General features: G+C 50.8%; 21 non-coding genes across 21 annotated transcripts; all 21 read right to left on the bottom strand.

Annotated features, from left to right (window-relative positions):
* Positions 1–248: 248 nt before the first annotated feature.
* On the bottom strand, positions 249–330 carry Trnas-aga (transfer RNA serine (anticodon AGA)). The gene has a single exon. It is a non-coding gene; the product is annotated as a tRNA-Ser (tRNA).
* Positions 331–474: 144 nt separating this feature from the next.
* On the bottom strand, positions 475–547 carry Trnak-uuu (transfer RNA lysine (anticodon UUU)). The gene has a single exon. It is a non-coding gene; the product is annotated as a tRNA-Lys (tRNA).
* Positions 548–1,217: 670 nt separating this feature from the next.
* On the bottom strand, positions 1,218–1,290 carry Trnam-cau (transfer RNA methionine (anticodon CAU)). The gene has a single exon. It is a non-coding gene; the product is annotated as a tRNA-Met (tRNA).
* A 1,433-nt stretch (positions 1,291–2,723) lies between these two features.
* On the bottom strand, positions 2,724–2,805 carry Trnas-aga (transfer RNA serine (anticodon AGA)). Its single transcript has one exon. It is a non-coding gene; the product is annotated as a tRNA-Ser (tRNA).
* Positions 2,806–2,949: 144 nt separating this feature from the next.
* On the bottom strand, positions 2,950–3,022 carry Trnak-uuu (transfer RNA lysine (anticodon UUU)). Its single transcript has one exon. It is a non-coding gene; the product is annotated as a tRNA-Lys (tRNA).
* A 275-nt stretch (positions 3,023–3,297) lies between these two features.
* Trnae-uuc (transfer RNA glutamic acid (anticodon UUC)) lies at positions 3,298–3,369 on the bottom strand. Its single transcript has one exon. It is a non-coding gene; the product is annotated as a tRNA-Glu (tRNA).
* Positions 3,370–3,692: 323 nt separating this feature from the next.
* Positions 3,693–3,765, bottom strand: Trnam-cau (transfer RNA methionine (anticodon CAU)). Its single transcript has one exon. It is a non-coding gene; the product is annotated as a tRNA-Met (tRNA).
* Positions 3,766–5,197: 1,432 nt separating this feature from the next.
* Positions 5,198–5,279, bottom strand: Trnas-aga (transfer RNA serine (anticodon AGA)). Its single transcript has one exon. It is a non-coding gene; the product is annotated as a tRNA-Ser (tRNA).
* Positions 5,280–5,423: 144 nt separating this feature from the next.
* Trnak-uuu (transfer RNA lysine (anticodon UUU)) lies at positions 5,424–5,496 on the bottom strand. Its single transcript has one exon. It is a non-coding gene; the product is annotated as a tRNA-Lys (tRNA).
* A 275-nt stretch (positions 5,497–5,771) lies between these two features.
* Trnae-uuc (transfer RNA glutamic acid (anticodon UUC)) lies at positions 5,772–5,843 on the bottom strand. Its single transcript has one exon. It is a non-coding gene; the product is annotated as a tRNA-Glu (tRNA).
* Positions 5,844–6,166: 323 nt separating this feature from the next.
* Positions 6,167–6,239, bottom strand: Trnam-cau (transfer RNA methionine (anticodon CAU)). The gene has a single exon. It is a non-coding gene; the product is annotated as a tRNA-Met (tRNA).
* Positions 6,240–7,380: 1,141 nt separating this feature from the next.
* Positions 7,381–7,462, bottom strand: Trnas-aga (transfer RNA serine (anticodon AGA)). Its single transcript has one exon. It is a non-coding gene; the product is annotated as a tRNA-Ser (tRNA).
* Positions 7,463–7,606: 144 nt separating this feature from the next.
* Trnak-uuu (transfer RNA lysine (anticodon UUU)) lies at positions 7,607–7,679 on the bottom strand. Its single transcript has one exon. It is a non-coding gene; the product is annotated as a tRNA-Lys (tRNA).
* Positions 7,680–7,954: 275 nt separating this feature from the next.
* On the bottom strand, positions 7,955–8,026 carry Trnae-uuc (transfer RNA glutamic acid (anticodon UUC)). Its single transcript has one exon. It is a non-coding gene; the product is annotated as a tRNA-Glu (tRNA).
* A 323-nt stretch (positions 8,027–8,349) lies between these two features.
* Positions 8,350–8,422, bottom strand: Trnam-cau (transfer RNA methionine (anticodon CAU)). The gene has a single exon. It is a non-coding gene; the product is annotated as a tRNA-Met (tRNA).
* Positions 8,423–9,852: 1,430 nt separating this feature from the next.
* Trnas-aga (transfer RNA serine (anticodon AGA)) lies at positions 9,853–9,934 on the bottom strand. Its single transcript has one exon. It is a non-coding gene; the product is annotated as a tRNA-Ser (tRNA).
* A 144-nt stretch (positions 9,935–10,078) lies between these two features.
* Trnak-uuu (transfer RNA lysine (anticodon UUU)) lies at positions 10,079–10,151 on the bottom strand. The gene has a single exon. It is a non-coding gene; the product is annotated as a tRNA-Lys (tRNA).
* Positions 10,152–10,820: 669 nt separating this feature from the next.
* Positions 10,821–10,893, bottom strand: Trnam-cau (transfer RNA methionine (anticodon CAU)). The gene has a single exon. It is a non-coding gene; the product is annotated as a tRNA-Met (tRNA).
* Positions 10,894–12,326: 1,433 nt separating this feature from the next.
* On the bottom strand, positions 12,327–12,408 carry Trnaf-aaa (transfer RNA phenylalanine (anticodon AAA)). The gene has a single exon. It is a non-coding gene; the product is annotated as a tRNA-Phe (tRNA).
* Positions 12,409–12,552: 144 nt separating this feature from the next.
* Positions 12,553–12,625, bottom strand: Trnak-uuu (transfer RNA lysine (anticodon UUU)). The gene has a single exon. It is a non-coding gene; the product is annotated as a tRNA-Lys (tRNA).
* Positions 12,626–13,545: 920 nt separating this feature from the next.
* Positions 13,546–13,618, bottom strand: Trnam-cau (transfer RNA methionine (anticodon CAU)). The gene has a single exon. It is a non-coding gene; the product is annotated as a tRNA-Met (tRNA).
* Between the last annotated feature and the right edge of the window lie 1,165 nt (positions 13,619–14,783).

Genomic DNA, 14,783 nt, shown 5'->3' with positions numbered 1-14,783 from the left:
TCCTATTTTTCCCATTTTTTCGATTTTTAAATTAAGGTTTTGTTTCGTCGTTGCACCACCCAGACCATCCTGTAGTATGTCCCGACTTGTCCCGACTTTTCTCGGCTGACGCGAAAGCTGACGCTTGGAAATCGCCCTTATGTAAAGGACAGGCACTATAAACGGCTGTGAGAGGTGAGGTGTGGCGAGGTACGAAAACGGGATATTTTCTGCTCCTTCTTCCAAAACAAAAAAAGAAAAAAAACCAACGCAGTCGGTTGGACTCGAACCTACGCTCCCAGAGGGAATCTGATTTCTAGTCAGACGCCTTAACCACTCGGCCACGACTGCTTCTAGGAGAAGCACCCCTCGAAACGTGAAAAACCCAACCGATTGCGTCTGCGCAGAATGTTGACAGGAAACGAAAACCGTGCACTGATTACGGCAGGGCTACTATCGCTATGACACGAGCCATTACGGAAGCGTTAAAATCTTCGCCCGGACAGGGACTTGAACCCTGGACCCTTAGGTTAAAAGCCTAATGCTCTACCGACTGAGCTCTTCGGGCTTGGGCTTGTTGTGGCTGGAGCTGCTTCAAGCAACGTGATTAACTGGAACGTGTGTGAAGGCTTCTGGCGCTACTGGCGACTCCACCGACTTCTCACTGACGCTGGTAGCAGCCCACAGCGGACCAGTGCCTCTTCTCCCTTTATTCCGGTGCTGACAGTAACTGCATCACGTGCCTGCTTTCCCCGATTACGTTCGGTTGAAGCTAAGGAAGAAGGGCAACCAACGACAGTTCGAAGGCCAAAACATAGAGCGTTGTTTGCGCAAACAGTTCCGTTACGGTACCGGCAATCGAACCCGGGCCTCCTGGGTGAAAGCCAGGTATCCTAACCACTAGACCACACAGAACTTGCTTGAGAACAGTGAGATTTATTCCGTCTCTTCTCGTATTTTGTGCTGAATCTGGACTCAGTGCTGTTCTCTGCTTGCGATCATATCTGCGCCTACAGACCGGCATGGCGCACAGTTCAAAATTGACTGTCCATTGCTGTGTGCATCGCATTTTGCTTGTAACAGGGGAGGAGAAATATCAAACTTGTTACGTCGTCATAATTGGAAGTAAACATTTTGACGCTGAGGAGTGCACTCCGTGTGGATAACGGACGACAGTTAAGCACGTTCCCTAGCAACAGCAACGCCGTTAATGCAGTCATGATGTACACAAAATTAAATGCCCCAGGTGAGGATCGAACTCACGACCTTAAGATAATGAGACTTACGCGCTACCTACTGCGCTACCGATGCACGCGGGAGACGACTTCCCAGGAAACTAGCTAAGCCTCACATATTAGAGACAGACAGTTTGCGCTTTCTGAACAATCTGTTGTCTTGCTACACGTACTGTCCCGACTCTCTAGATTAAACTGCAGCCGCAGCTATACAGCTATAAGGTCCTGAGGCTGACGCATCTCAAGCGAGCAATCCGCGTGGCAGCATTGTAGCCAGAAGAGCAAAATAATGCATCCACCGGGAATCGAACCCGGGCCGCCCTCGTGGTGGCCGAGCATTCTACCACTTTTTTTTTTGTTGTTTTCATTTTGTTCGTTGCAGTTGTTTGGGGGCGGACGTCCGATGACGCCCGTTCAAGTTCATCGTTGACTCAGTCCTTCATTAGAGGGAGCAGATAACCCTCTGACCGAACACGCTGAGTTATCGTGCCGGCATACCTTAACATTATGAGACTTAGGCACTACCTACTGCGCTACCGAGACACAAACCACAGAGCCACAGATGCTCGACAAGCTATCCATGCAATACGAGCAGCTGTTGGCAGGGAAAGTGGGATTGCCACCCAGCGACGTCGAAAAAAGGGCTAAACTCGCGGAGTCCTCAACTACACTGCCTTAAAAAGACCGCTCATCATTATCGTGTGAGTAACCTAGCGTCAGCGGCGACGAGTCTTGCCCAAAGACGTAGCGTGCTTGGAGGCGCTGCCCGAATGCGTGTGGATGCACCCTCCTACCTCGTAATGCGCCTGCAGCTCCTATAGCTGTGGACCGCTGCCGGCGGGCGGGAAGCCGACACAGCGCGGCGTTGCGAGCAGCGGCACTGCAGTGGTATTGTAATTATGAGCATAGTTTCCTTCCAAGCAGTTGATTCGGGTTCGATTCCCGGCCACCGCAAGTGGCGCTAATATTTCCCTATCATTATGTGGGCTCCTGCTGTTAAATTAACGGTTTTTTTTTCGTCGTTGCACCACCCAGACCATCCTGTGGTATGTCCCGACTTGTCCCGACTTTGCTCGGCTGACGCGAAAGCTGACGCTTGGAAATCGCCCTTATGTAAAGGACAGGCACTATAGACGGCTGTGAGAGGTGAGGTGTGGCGGGTACCAAAACGCGATATTTTCTGCTCCTTCTGCCAAAACAAAAAAAGAAAAAAACCGACGCACTCCGTAAGACGTTTTTATATTCTTCTTTTTGCTTTTTCATCCTATTTTTCCCATTTTTTCGATTTTTAAATTAAGGTTTTGTTTCGTCGTTGCACCACCCAGACCATCCTGTAGTATGTCCCGACTTGTCCCGACTTTTCTCGGCTGACGCGAAAGCTGACGCTTGGAAATCGCCCTTATGTAAAGGACAGGCACTATAAACGGCTGTGAGAGGTGAGGTGTGGCGAGGTACCAAAACGGGATATTTTCTGCTCCTTCTTCCAAAACAAAAAAAGAAAAAAACCAACGCAGTCGGTAGGACTCGAACCTACGCTCCCAGAGGGAATCTGATTTCTAGTCAGACGCCTTAACCACTCGGCCACGACTGCTTGTAGGAGAAGCACCCCTCGAAACGTGAAAAACCCAACCGATTGCGTCTGCGCAGAATGTTGACAGGAAACGAAAACCGTGCACTGATTACGGCAGGGCTACTATCGCTATGACACGAGCCATTACGGAAGCGTTAAAATCTTCGCCCGGACAGGGACTTGAACCCTGGACCCTTAGGTTAAAAGCCTAATGCTCTACCGACTGAGCTCTTCGGGCTTGGGCTTGTTGTGGCTGGAGCTGCTTCAAGCAACGTGATTAACTGGAACGTGTGTGAAGGCTTCTGGCGCTACTGGCGACTCCACCGACTTCTCACTGACGCTGGTAGCAGCCCACAGCGGACCAGTGCCTCTTCTCCCTTTATTCCGGTGCTGACAGTAACTGCATCACGTGCCTGCTTTCCCCGATTACGTTCGGTTGAAGCTAAGGAAGAAGGGCAACCAACGACAGTTCGAAGGCCAAAACATAGAGCGTTGTTTGCGCAAACAGTTCCGTTCCGGTACCGGCAATCGAACCCGGGCCTCCTGGGTGAAAGCCAGGTATCCTAACCACTAGACCACACAGAACTTGCTTGAGAACAGTGAGATTTATTCCGTCTCTTCTCGTATTTTGTGCTGAATCTGGACTCAGTGCTGTTCTCTGCTTGCGATCATATCTGCGCCTACAGACCGGCATGGCGCACAGTTCAAAATTGACTGTCCATTGCTGTGTGCATCGCATTTTGCTTGTAACAGGGGAGGAGAAATATCAAACTTGTTACGTCGTCATAATTGGAAGTAAACATTTTGACGCTGAGGAGTGCACTCCGTGTGGATAACGGACGACAGTTAAGTACGTTCCCTAGCAACAGCAACGCCGTTAATGCAGTCATGATGTACAGAAAATTAAATGCCCCAGGTGAGGATCGAACTCACGACCTTAAGATTATGAGACTTACGCGCTACCTACTGCGCTACCGATGCACGCGGGAGACGACTTCCCAGGAAACTAGCTAAGCCTCACATATTAGAGACAGACAGTTTGCGCTTTCTGAACAATCTGTTGTCTTGCTACACGTACTGTCCCGACTCTCTAGATTAAACTGCAGCCGCAGCTATACAGCTATAAGGTCCTGAGGCTGACGCATCTCAAGCGAGCAATCCGCGTGGCAGCATTGTAGCCAGAAGAGCAAAATAATGCATCCACCGGGAATCGAACCCGGGCCGCCCTCGTGGTGGCCGAGCATTCTACCACTTTTTTTTTGTTGTTCTCATTTTGTTCGTTGCAGTTGTTTGGGGGCGGACGTCCGATGACGCCCGTTCAAGTTCATCGTTGACTCAGTCCTTCATTAGAGGGAGCAGATAACCCTCTGACCGAACACGCTGAGTTATCGTGCCGGCATACCTTAACATTATGAGACTTAGGCACTACCTACTGCGCTACCGAGACACAAACCACAGAGCCACAGATGCTCGACAAGCTATCCATGCAATACGAGCAGCTGTTGGCAGGGAAAGTGGGATTGCCACCCAGCGACGTCGAAAAAAGGGCTAAACTCGCGGAGTCCTCCACTACACTGCCTTAAAAAGACCGCTCATCATTATCGTGTGAGTAACCTTGCGTCAGCGGCGACGAGTCTTGCCCAAAGACGTAGCGTGCTTGGAGGCGCTGCCCGAATGCGTGTGGATGCACCCTCCTATCTCGTAATGCGCCTGCAGCTCCTATAGCCGTGGGCCGCTGCCGGCGGGCGGGAAGCCGACACAGCGCGGCGTTGCGAGCAGCGGCACTGCAGTGGTGTTGTAATTATGAGCATAGTTTCCTTCCAAGCAGTTGATTCGGGTTCGATTCCCGGCCACCGCAAGTGGCGCTAATATTTCCCTATCATTATGTGGGCTCCTGCTGTTAAATTAACGTTTTTTTTTTCGTCGTTGCACCACCCAGACCATCCTGTGGTATGTCCCGACTTGTCCCGACTTTGCTCGGCTGACGCGAAAGCTGACGCTTGGAAATCGCCCTTATGTAAAGGACAGGCACTATAGACGGCTGTGAGAGGTGAGGTGTGGCGGGTACCAAAACGCGATATTTTCTGCTCCTTCTGCCAAAACAAAAAAAGAAAAAAACCGACGCACTCCGTAAGACTTTTTTATATTCTTCTTTTTGCTTTTTCATCCTATTTTTCCCATTTTTTCGATTTTTAAATTAAGGTTTTGTTTCGTCGTTGCACCACCCAGACCATCCTGTAGTATGTCCCGACTTGTCCCGACTTTTCTCGGCTGACGCGAAAGCTGACGCTTGGAAATCGCCCTTATGTAAAGGACAGGCACTATAAACGGCTGTGAGAGGTGAGGTGTGGCGAGGTACCAAAACGGGATATTTTCTGCTCCTTCTTCCAAAACAAAAAAAGAAAAAAACCAACGCAGTCGGTAGGACTCGAACCTACGCTCCCAGAGGGAATCTGATTTCTAGTTAGACGCCTTAACCACTCGGCCACGACTGCTTGTAGGAGAAGCACCCCTCGAAACGTGAAAAACCCAACCGATTGCGTCTGCGCAGAATGTTGACAGGAAACGAAAACCGTGCACTGATTACGGCAGGGCTACTATCGCTATGACACGAGCCATTACGGAAGCGTTAAAATCTTCGCCCGGACAGGGACTTGAACCCTGGACCCTTAGGTTAAAAGCCTAATGCTCTACCGACTGAGCTATTCGGGCTTGGGCTTGTTGTGGCTGGAGCTGCTTCAAGCAACGTGATTAACTGGAACGTGTGTGAAGGCTTCTGGCGCTACTGGCGACTCCACCGACTTCTCACTGACGCTGGTAGCAGCCCACAGCGGACCAGTGCCTCTTCTCCCTTTATTCCGGTGCTGACAGTAACTGCATCACGTGCCTGCTTTCCCCGATTACGTTCGGTTGAAGCTAAGGAAGAAGGGCAACCAACGACAGTTCGAAGGCCAAAACATAGAGCGTTGTTTGCGCAAACAGTTCCGTTCCGGTACCGGCAATCGAACCCGGGCCTCCTGGGTGAAAGCCAGGTATCCTAACCACTAGACCACACAGAACTTGCTTGAGAACAGTGAGATTTATTCCGTCTCTTCTCGTATTTTGTGCTGAATCTGGACTCAGTGCTGTTCTCTGCTTGCGATCATATCTGCGCCTACAGACCGGCATGGCGCACAGTTCAAAATTGACTGTCCATTGCTGTGTGCATCGCATTTTGCTTGTAACAGGGGAGGAGAAATATCAAACTTGTTACGTCGTCATAATTGGAAGTAAACATTTTGACGCTGAGGAGTGCACTCCGTGTGGATAACGGACGACAGTTAAGTACGTTCCCTAGCAACAGCAACGCCGTTAATGCAGTCATGATGTACAGAAAATTAAATGCCCCAGGTGAGGATCGAACTCACGACCTTAAGATTATGAGACTTACGCGCTACCTACTGCGCTACCGATGCACGCGGGAGACGACTTCCCAGGAAACTAGCTAAGCCTCACATATTAGAGACAGACAGTTTGCGCTTTCTGAACAATCTGTTGTCTTGCTACACGTACTGTCCCGACTCTCTAGATTAAACTGCAGCCGCAGCTATACAGCTATAAGGTCCTGAGGCTGACGCATCTCAAGCGAGCAATCCGCGTGGCAGCATTGTAGCCAGAAGAGCAAAATAATGCATCCACCGGGAATCGAACCCGGGCCGCCCTCGTGGTGGCCGAGCATTCTACCACTTTTTTTTTGTTGTTCTCATTTTGTTCGTTGCAGTTGTTTGGGGGCGGACGTCCGATGACGCCCGTTCAAGTTCATCGTTGACTCAGTCCTTCATTAGAGGGAGCAGATAACCCTCTGACCGAACACGCTGAGTTATCGTGCCGGCATACCTTAACATTATGAGACTTAGGCACTACCTACTGCGCTACCGAGACACAAACCACAGAGCCACAGATGCTCGACAAGCTATCCATGCAATACGAGCAGCTGTTGGCAGGGAAAGTGGGATTGCCACCCAGCGACGTCGAAAAAAGGGCTAAACTCGCGGAGTCCTCCACTACACTGCCTTAAAAAGACCGCTCATCATTATCGTGTGAGTAACCTTGCGTCAGCGGCGACGAGTCTTGCCCAAAGACGTAGCGTGCTTGGAGGCGCTGCCCGAATGCGTGTGGATGCACCCTCCTATCTCGTAATGCGCCTGCAGCTCCTATAGCCGTGGGCCGCTGCCGGCGGGCGGGAAGCCGACACAGCGCGGCGTTGCGAGCAGCGGCACTGCAGTGGTGTTGTAATTATGAGCATAGTTTCCTTCCAAGCAGTTGATTCGGGTTCGATTCCCGGCCACCGCAAATGGCGCTAATATTTCCCTATCATTATGTGGGCTCCTGCTGTTAAATTAACGTTTTTTTTTTCGTCGTTGCACCACCCAGACCATCCTGTGGTATGTCCCGACTTGTCCCGACTTTGCTCGGCTGACGCGAAAGCTGACGCTTGGAAATCGCCCTTATGTAAAGGACAGGCACTATAGACGGCTGTGAGAGGTGAGGTGTGGCGGGTACCAAAACGCGATATTTTCTGCTCCTTCTGCCAAAACAAAAAAAGAAAAAAACCAACGCAGTCGGTAGGACTCGAACCTACGCTCCCAGAGGGAATCTGATTTCTAGTTAGACGCCTTAACCACTCGGCCACGACTGCTTGTAGGAGAAGCACCCCTCGAAACGTGAAAAACCCAACCGATTGCGTCTGCGCAGAATGTTGACAGGAAACGAAAACCGTGCACTGATTACGGCAGGGCTACTATCGCTATGACACGAGCCATTACGGAAGCGTTAAAATCTTCGCCCGGACAGGGACTTGAACCCTGGACCCTTAGGTTAAAAGCCTAATGCTCTACCGACTGAGCTCTTCGGGCTTGGGCTTGTTGTGGCTGGAGCTGCTTCAAGCAACGTGATGAACTGGAACGTGTGTGAAGGCTTCTGGCGCTACTGGCGACTCCACCGACTTCTCACTGACGCTGGTAGCAGCCCACAGCGGACCAGTGCCTCTTCTCCCTTTATTCCGGTGCTGACAGTAACTGCATCACGTGCCTGCTTTCCCCGATTACGTTCGGTTGAAGCTAAGGAAGAAGGGCAACCAACGACAGTTCGAAGGCCAAAACATAGAGCGTTGTTTGCGCAAACAGTTCCGTTCCGGTACCGGCAATCGAACCCGGGCCTCCTGGGTGAAAGCCAGGTATCCTAACCACTAGACCACACAGAACTTGCTTGAGAACAGTGAGATTTATTCCGTCTCTTCTCGTATTTTGTGCTGAATCTGGACTCAGTGCTGTTCTCTGCTTGCGATCATATCTGCGCCTACAGACCGGCATGGCGCACAGTTCAAAATTGACTGTCCATTGCTGTGTGCATCGCATTTTGCTTGTAACAGGGGAGGAGAAATATCAAACTTGTTACGTCGTCATAATTGGAAGTAAACATTTTGACGCTGAGGAGTGCACTCCGTGTGGATAACGGACGACAGTTAAGTACGTTCCCTAGCAACAGCAACGCCGTTAATGCAGTCATGATGTACAGAAAATTAAATGCCCCAGGTGAGGATCGAACTCACGACCTTAAGATTATGAGACTTACGCGCTACCTACTGCGCTACCGATGCACGCGGGAGACGACTTCCCAGGAAACTAGCTAAGCCTCACATATTAGAGACAGACAGTTTGCGCTTTCTGAACAATCTGTTGTCTTGCTACACGTACTGTCCCGACTCTCTAGATTAAACTGCAGCCGCAGCTATACAGCTATAAGGTCCTGAGGCTGACGCATCTCAAGCGAGCAATCCGCGTGGCAGCATTGTAGCCAGAAGAGCAAAATAATGCATCCACCGGGAATCGAACCCGGGCCGCCCTCGTGGTGGCCGAGCATTCTACCACTTTTTTTGTTGTTGTTCTCATTTTGTTCGTTGCAGTTGTTTGGGGGCGGACGTCCGATGACGCCCGTTCAAGTTCATCGTTGACTCAGTCCTTCATTAGAGGGAGCAGATAACCCTCTGACCGAACACGCTGAGTTATCGTGCCGGCATACCTTAACATTATGAGACTTAGGCACTACCTACTGCGCTACCGAGACACAAACCACAGAGCCACAGATGCTCGACAAGCTATCCATGCAATACGAGCAGCTGTTGGCAGGGAAAGTGGGATTGCCACCCAGCGACGTCGAAAAAAGGGCTAAACTCGCGGAGTCCTCCACTACACTGCCTTAAAACGACCGCTCATCATTATCGTGTGAGTAACCTTGCGTCAGCGGCGACGAGTCTTGCCCAAAGACGTAGCGTGCTTGGAGGCGCTGCCCGAATGCGTGTGGATGCACCCTCCTACCTCGTAATGCGCCTGCAGCTCCTATAGCCGTGGGCCGCTGCCGGCGGGCGGGAAGCCGACACAGCGCGGCGTTGCGAGCAGCGGCACTGCAGTGGTGTTGTAATTATGAGCATAGTTTCCTTCCAAGCAGTTGATTCGGGTTCGATTCCCGGCCACCGCAAGTGGCGCTAATATTTCCCTATCATTATGTGGGCTCCTGCTGTTAAATTAACGTTTTTTTTTCGTCGTTGCACCACCCAGACCATCCTGTGGTATGTCCCGACTTGTCCCGACTTTGCTCGGCTGACGCGAAAGCTGACGCTTGGAAATCGCCCTTATGTAAAGGACAGGCACTATAGACGGCTGTGAGAGGTGAGGTGTGGCGGGTACCAAAACGCGATATTTTCTGCTCCTTCTGCCAAAACAAAAAAAGAAAAAAACCGACGCACTCCGTAAGACTTTTTTATATTCTTCTTTTTGCTTTTTCATCCTATTTTTCCCATTTTTTCGATTTTTAAATTAAGGTTTTGTTTCGTCTTTGCACCACCCAGACCATCCTGTAGTATGTCCCGACTTGTCCCGACTTTTCTCGGCTGACGCGAAAGCTGACGCTTGGAAATCGCCCTTATGTAAAGGACAGGCACTATAGACGGCTGTGAGAGGTGAGGTGGGCGGGTACCAAAACGCGATATTTTCTGCTCCTTCTTCCAAAACAAAAAAAGAAAAAAACCAACGCAGTCGGTAGGACTCGAACCTACGCTCCCAGAGGGAATCTGATTTCTAGTCAGACGCCTTAACCACTCGGCCACGACTGCTTGTAGGAGAAGCACCCCTCGAAACGTGAAAAACCCAACCGATTGCGTCTGCGCAGAATGTTGACAGGAAACGAAAACCGTGCACTGATTACGGCAGGGCTACTATCGCTATGACACGAGCCATTACGGAAGCGTTAAAATCTTCGCCCGGACAGGGACTTGAACCCTGGACCCTTAGGTTAAAAGCCTAATGCTCTACCGACTGAGCTATTCGGGCTTTGGCTTGTTGAGCTGGAGCTGCTTCAAGCAACGTGATTAACTGGAACGTGTGTGAAGGCTTCTGGCGCTGCTGGCGACTCCACCGACTTCTCACTGACGCTGGTAGCAGCCCACAGCGGACCAGTGCCTCTTCTACCTTTATTCCGGTGCTGACAGTAACTGCATCACGTGCCTGCTTTCCCCGATTACGTTCGGTTGAAGCTAAGGAAGAATGGCTACCAACGACAGTTCGAAGGCCAAAACATAGAGCGTTGTTTGCGCAAACAGTTCCGTTACGGTACCGGCAATCGAACCCGGGCCTCCTGGGCGAAAGCCAGGTATTCTAACCACTAGACCACACAGAACTTGCTTGAGAACAGTGAGATTTATTCCGTCTCTCCTCATATTTTGTGCTGAATCTGGACTCAGTGCTGTTCTCTGCTTGCGATCATATCTGCGCCTACAGACCGGCATGGCGCACAGTTCAAAATTGACTGTCCATTGCTGTGTGCATCGCATTTTGCTTGTAACAGGGGAGGAGAAATATCAAACTTGTTACGTCGTCATAATTGGAAGTAAACATTTTGACGCTGAGGAGTGCACTCCGTGTGGATAACGGACGACAGTTAAGTACGTTCCCTAGCAACAGCAACGCCGTTAATGCAGTCATGATGTACAGAAAATTAAATGCCCCAGGTGAGGATCGAACTCACGACCTTAAGATTATGAGACTTACGCGCTACCTACTGCGCTACCGATGCACGCGGGAGACGACTTCCCAGGAAACTAGCTAAGCCTCACATATTAGAGACAGACAGTTTGCGCTTTCTGAACAATCTGTTGTCTTGCTACACGTACTGTCCCGACTCTCTAGATTAAACTGCAGCCGCAGCTATACAGCTATAAGGTCCTGAGGCTGACGCATCTCAAGCGAGCAATCCGCGTGGCAGCATTGTAGCCAGAAGAGCAAAATAATGCATCCACCGGGAATCGAACCCGGGCCGCCCTCGTGGTGGCCGAGCATTCTACCACTTTTTTTTTTTGTTGTTCTCATTTTGTTCGTTGCAGTTGTTTGGGGGCGGACGTCCGATGACGCCCGTTCAAGTTCATCGTAGACCCAGTCCTTCATTAGAGGGAGCAGATAACCCTCTGACCGAACACGCTGAGTTATCGTGCCGGCATACCTTAACATTATGAGACTTAGGCACTACCTACTGCGCTACCGAGACACAAACCACAGAGCCACAGATGCTCGACAAGCTATCCATGCAATACGAGCAGCTGTTGGCAGGGAAAGTGGGATTGCCACCCAGCGACGTCGAAAAAAGGGCTACACTCGCGGAGTCCTCCACTACACTGCCTTAAAAAGACCGCTCATCATTATCGTGTGAGTAACCTTGCGTCAGCGGCGACGAGTCTTGCCCAAAGACGTAGCGTGCTTGGAGGCGCTGCCCGAATGCGTGTGGATGCACCCTCCTACCTCGTAATGCGCCTGCAGCTCCTATAGCCGTGGGCCGCTGCCGGCGGGCGGGAAGCCGACACAGCGCGGCGTTGCGAGCAGCGGCACTGCAGTGGTGTTGTAATTATGAGCATAGTTTCCTTCCAAGCAGTTGATTCGGGTACGATTCCCGGCCACCGCAAGTGGCGCTAATATTTCCCTATCATTATGTGGGCTCCTGCTGTTAAATTAACGTTTTTTTTTTCGTCGTTGCACCACCCAGACCATCCTGTGGTATGTCCCGACTTGTCCCGACTTTGCTCGGCTGACGCGAAAGCTGACGCTTGGAAATCGCCCTTATGTAAAGGACAGGCACTATAGACGGCTGTGAGAGGTGAGGTGTGGCGGGTACCAAAACGCGATATTTTCTGCTCCTTCTGCCAAAACAAAAAAAGAAAAAAACCGACGCAGTCCGTAAGACATTTTTATATTCTTCTTTTTGCTTTTTCATCCTATTTTTCCCATTTTTTCGATTTTTAAATTAAGGTTTTGTTTCGTCGTTGCACCACCCAGACCATCCTGTAGTATGTCCCGACTTGTCCCGACTTTGCTCGGCTGACGCGAAAGCTGACGCTTGGAAATCGCCCTTATGTAAAGGACAGGCACTATAGACGGCTGTGAGAGGTGAGGTGTGGCGGGTACCAAAACGCGATATTTTCTGCTCCTTCTTCCAAAACAAAAAAAGATAAAAACCAACGCAGTCGGTAGGACTCGAACCTACGCTCCCAGAGGGAATCTGATTTTTAGTCAGACGCCTTAACCACTCGGCCACGACTGCTTGTAGGAGAAGCACCCCTCGAAACGTGAAAAACCCAACCGATTGCGTCTGCGCAGAATGTTGACAGGAAACGAAAACCGTGCACTGATTACGGCAGGGCTACTATCGCTATGACACGAGCCATTACGGAAGCGTTAAAATCTTCGCCCGGACAGGGACTTGAACCCTGGACCCTTAGGTTAAAAGCCTAATGCTCTACCGACTGAGCTATTCGGGCTTTGGCTTGTTGTGGCTGGAGCTGCTTCAAGCAACGTGATTAACTGGAACGTGTGTGAAGGCTTCTGGCGCTACTGGCGACTCCACCGACTTCTCACTGACGCTGGTAGCAGCCCACAGCGGACCAGTGCCTCTTCTCCCTTTATTCCGGTGCTGACAGTAACTGCATCACGTGCCTGCTTTCCCCGATTACGTTCGGTTGAAGCTAAGGAAGAAGGGCAACCAACGACAGTTCGAAGGCCAAAACATAGAGCGTTGTTTTCGCAAACAGTTCCGTTACGGTACCGGCAATCGAACCCGGGCCTCCTGGGCGAAAGCCAGGTATCCTAACCACTAGACCACACAGAACTTGCTTGAGAACAGCCCACAGCGGACCAGTGCCTCTTCTCCCTTTATTCCGGTGCTGACAGTAACTGCATCACGTGCCTGCTTTCCCCGATTACGTTCGGTTGAAGCTAAGGAAGAAGGGCAACCAACGACAGTTCGAAGGCCAAAACATAGAGCGTTGTTTGCGCAAACAGTTCCGTTACGGTACCGGCAATCGAACCCGGGCCTCCTGGGCGAAAGCCAGGTATCCTAACCACTAGACCACACAGAACTTGCTTGAGAACAGTGAGATTTATTCCGTCTCTCCTCGTATTTTGTGCTGAATCTGGACTCAGTGCTGTTCTCTGCTTGCGATCATATCTGCGCCTACAGACCGGCATGGCGCACAGTTCAAAATTGACTGTCCATTGCTGTGTGCATCGCATTTTGCTTGTAACAGGGGAGGAGAAATATCAAACTTGTTACGTCGTCATAATTGGAAGTAAACATTTTGACGCTGAGGAGTGCACTCCGTGTGGATAACGGACGACAGTTAAGTACGTTCCCTAGCAACAGCAACGCCGTTAATGCAGTCATGATGTACAGAAAATTAAATGCCCCAGGTGAGGATCGAACTCACGACCTTAAGATTATGAGACTTACGCGCTACCTACTGCACTACCGATGCACGCGGGAGACGACTTCCCAGGAAACTAGCTAAGCCTCACATATTAGAGACAGACAGTTTGCGCTTTCTGAACAATCTGTTGTCTTGCTACACGTACTGTCCCGACTCTCTAGATTAAACTGCAGCCGCAGCTATACAGCTATAAGGTCCTGAGGCTGACGCATCTCAAGCGAGCAATCCGCGTGGCAGCATTGTAGCCAGAAGAGCAAAATAATGCATCCACCGGGAATCGAACCCGGGCCGCCCTCGTGGTGGCCGAGCATTCTACCACTTTTTTTTTGTTGTTCTCATTTTGTTCGTTGCAGTTGTTTGGGGGCGGACGTCCGATGACGCCCGTTCAAGTTCATCGTTGACTCAGTCCTTCATTAGAGGGAGCAGATAACCCTCTGACCGAACACGCTGAGTTATCGTGCCGGCATACCTTAACATTATGAGACTTAGGCACTACCTACTGCGCTACCGAGACACAAACCACAGAGCCACAGATGCTCGACAAGCTATCCATGCAATACGAGCAGCTGTTGGCAGGGAAAGTGGGATTGCCACCCAGCGACGTCGAAAAAAGGGCTAAACTTGCGGAGTCCTCCACTACACTGCCTTAAAAAGACCGCTCATCATTATCGTGTGAGTAACCTTGCGTCAGCGGCGACGAGTCTTGCCCAAAGACGTAGCGTGCTTGGAGGCGCTGCCCGAATGCGTGTGGATGCACCCTCCTACCTCGTAATGCGCCTGCAGCTCCTATAGCCGTGGGCCGCTGCCGGCGGGCGGGAAGCCGACACAGCGCGGCGTTGCGAGCAGCGGCACTGCAGTGGTGTTGTAATTATGAGCATAGTTTCCTTCCAAGCAGTTGATTCGGGTTCGATTCCCGGCCACCGCAAGTGGCGCTAATATTTCCCTATCATTATGTGGGCTCCTGCTGTTAAATTAACGTTTTTTTTTTCGTCGTTGCACCACCCAGACCATCCTGTGGTATGTCCCGACTTGTCCCGACTTTGCTCGGCTGACGCGAAAGCTGACGCTTGGAAATCGCCCTTATGTAAAGGACAGGCACTATAGACGGCTGTGCTGTGAGAGGTGAGGTGTGGCGGGTACCAAAACGCGATATTTTCTGCTCCTTCTGCCAAAACAAAAAAAGAAAAAAACCGACGCAGTCCGTAAGACATTT

The sequence above is a fragment of the Schistocerca gregaria genome, unplaced genomic scaffold (genome assembly GCF_023897955.1).
Source record: "Schistocerca gregaria isolate iqSchGreg1 unplaced genomic scaffold, iqSchGreg1.2 ptg000359l, whole genome shotgun sequence".
NCBI lineage: Eukaryota > Metazoa > Arthropoda > Insecta > Orthoptera > Acrididae > Schistocerca > Schistocerca gregaria.
Note: the sequence above shows the minus strand (reverse complement) of the source record. Positions and strands in the feature narration are given on the sequence as shown.